Below are 3,094 nucleotides of genomic sequence, written 5' to 3'. Positions count from 1 at the left end.
ATATTATTCTGAACAGTGCTTTTAATTTTTTAGTTAACATAATGTATATTTCAGGTATAAGATATAATCTATTTGTATGCTTTAATAAATTGCATAGATGTTCTTAATGTAAACATGGTGATGGTTTATTAATAAAATATCTCACAAAGTATGGTACAAAGATCTCTTTAAGTCTGATCATTTTGTGTGCTAGTGTCAGGTTACTCTGATCCACTATCAGTAGGTCTACTATTTAGATTTCCCTCTTTTGTTGACAAAAGTAAAACTGTCCACACATTGCAGTTTACGTATCCCCTTCTTTGTGCAGGCTGACAAACCTTCACACAAATACATTCAGTTCATTCTTGTGGATACTGTACCTGCGCGGTGCTTGTCCAAGGCCATTTTGTTTCTTGAACTGCTGCCTTTAGCATCAGGATTTCTGAATTCTGTACTCCCAGTTTTCAGCTAAAGGCTCACTAAGAAGCTGGTTTGTGCTAACAGTTTCTGTAAGCAGGTTGTGGAGACCTGCTAAAATATCCTGCTCTTCATGGATTTCTCCCAACTCCTTAACTAATCTTACTGTTTTAATTATTTCATGGGTTATTGCCCATATTCTCTCTGATAAAAACGCTACCTGTTCCACCCTAGCCTCTCTAGAACACCAACAAAAGCCTGATAGCAGCAGCCCTTTTCTGTAGATGACTGTTTCTAAGCTGTTGTCTCCTTCCCTAACGAGGGCATAGCCAGAATTTGGTGAGATGCATTGACAGAGCAAGATTTCCAGAGGCCATTATCTCATTTTAAAATTAGTTACTATCCAGCAGTATGGCATAAAGTGCAGGGACATTGCAAGGTGTTTTGTGACATACAAGTTGTTGTTTGTGGTCTGTTGTTTATGCATATAAGCAGCCTTTTGAGAAAAGTTCAAGCTTCCTTTTTTTAGAATGCAAATGTAAAAAAATGGAAATAAATTTGAGGTATTCATGTAGAACTTAGTTTTGAACTTTCTTTTTTACTTCCCTGAAAGAGGGGTAGGGTGTGTATGTATTTGTGTTTCTTCAAAAGCTGTTTGTTCCTATAACAAGACGTAGCAGTGCTCGGATTAAAAATGAAGGCAGAGCTTTTTGTTTAAGAATTGTCTACTTAATGTCTATAAAAAGAAGAACCCAAAGGAAATAACAGCATAAAACAAAGCAGCCATATGAGATGACGCTTAAACTTTAGAAACATCTCCACATGTTCAGTTTCCGGAGATCAGAAGCATTTTCTCATGAATAGGTTTGTTGAACATTACATTGTGAAGTAAGACAGCCATCTATTACTTAGAGAAATTAAATTAAGCTATGCTAATTTGATTTCATTTTGATGCTTGCACTTTGCTAATTGATAATTTTTAAGTAGAACCTGGCTTTGTTATGACTTTTTTCCCAAATTCATCTGCATAACATTTAAGGATGTTTTATTAAACAAGCCTGTGTGTGTTTTCTGCATGCAGAGCTTTACTAACTGAAGTCCTGTGTGCCAGGTAAAGATTGCTCAGTTATATTTGTATTTCTTTGACACAACTCTTCATCTACTGTCCTGCTTTATAGGTGTCATAGACAATATGAAGATATATCTAAATGCTGGGGCCCCAAGAAAGTATGCTCCGTTGTCTTTCACAAATAAAAAAATTAATACTTGGCTAGAAGAATGAAGGCTATGCTGTGGCATTTACAATGGTTTTTAATATATGTTTGCATATATGCAAATGTGTAGGTGACATTATTGCTAAGAGTAAGGCACTGGTCTATTTTTTCCAAATATACAGGATTCACATGTAAGTTAGTCCTTCCAATTTCTGAGCAAAAGCTACAGCAGTACAGTGTAGCCACTGTATGGATATAATATCATCTTTTAAGTGGAAATTAGTTTACCGTGATGCTTCTGTAACAATTTTAAATCAGGAGCAGAGTGAGCCCCACAGCATTCCTCCCATGCGTGCACTGCCCTTTGGTTACATGCACTCCGATGTCGCTGGCAGGTAACTGATACTGTTCTCTTCAACCTCCATTGCATTACAAACTCATGCACACACAAAAGGTCTTTTCCTGAGAATGCACCAGCTACAAAGGTCACCAGTATGAAGGGGGACAGGCAGGAATGAGTTCTTTTCTCTTCCAGATTGAACAACAGGTAAGGAGCATCAGTGTAGGTTCAGGATAGATGTTAGGAAACATGTTTTAACAGTAAAGATAGTTCTGCATTGTACAGGACTGAGGTGGTGGCATCTTCATCACTGGGGTAGTGGGAAGGGTCAAGTAACTTCTCAAGTCTCCTCCAGATGGATTTTTATGTTTATTGATCAAATTTATTGAACTTGGACCTTGAGCTCATGTTATGAGATGTGTATTCAATATTGCATAGCTGAAGATAGTCTAGGATGCCTTCTATGAGAATTCCAGTGTAGTAATTCCACCATGCATCGCTTGTTTGAGCATTTTGGAGCTAATTATGCAAGACGCTAAACAACCTTGTCTCCTCTAGAAAACTAAAGAGAACAAAGGTGTACAGCATAGGAAAGATGGCGCTTTTAAAAATATACAGAATACCTTGCTCTGGCATTCAATTCAAAGATCAATCTGATATAAATGGGTATGAAACTACATTTAAAGTTACTATAGTTTTACACTTCTGTAGGTGAAAAATAATTTCTTTTGTAGTCGAACAATGGGAACTTATTTATATGGTTGTATGACAGTTAAAACACTCTTTATTTGTTAGAATGCAATAAAATACTAATCTTTATAAACTAGATATCACTGGAACAGATTGAAAGATGGCTCTCAAATAGCCACTCTTGATGTATCATTTTCTTAAGCTGCCGGGTTTGGATGTGTCATGATTCCCTCATTGCTCAAAAGAAGAGTTGTATTTAAAAAATGTTTGGAATCAGTGATATTCATGAGTAAGGGAAATTTTGCACTACTTTTATACCCTCTCTAGAATACTCTAAGAGAAATATTTTATAGGAATCAGTTCGATATTATATTTAACTTAGGTGAACATTTACAAACCTATGAGGACTGTTGGATATTTTATGCATTTTATTGCATTGCATTGGATATTTTAT

This window comes from Apteryx rowi, unplaced genomic scaffold (genome assembly GCF_003343035.1).
Source record: "Apteryx rowi isolate R43461 unplaced genomic scaffold, aptRow1 scaffold_388, whole genome shotgun sequence".
Lineage (NCBI taxonomy): Eukaryota > Metazoa > Chordata > Aves > Apterygiformes > Apterygidae > Apteryx > Apteryx rowi.
This window is presented reverse-complemented; position numbering follows the sequence as displayed.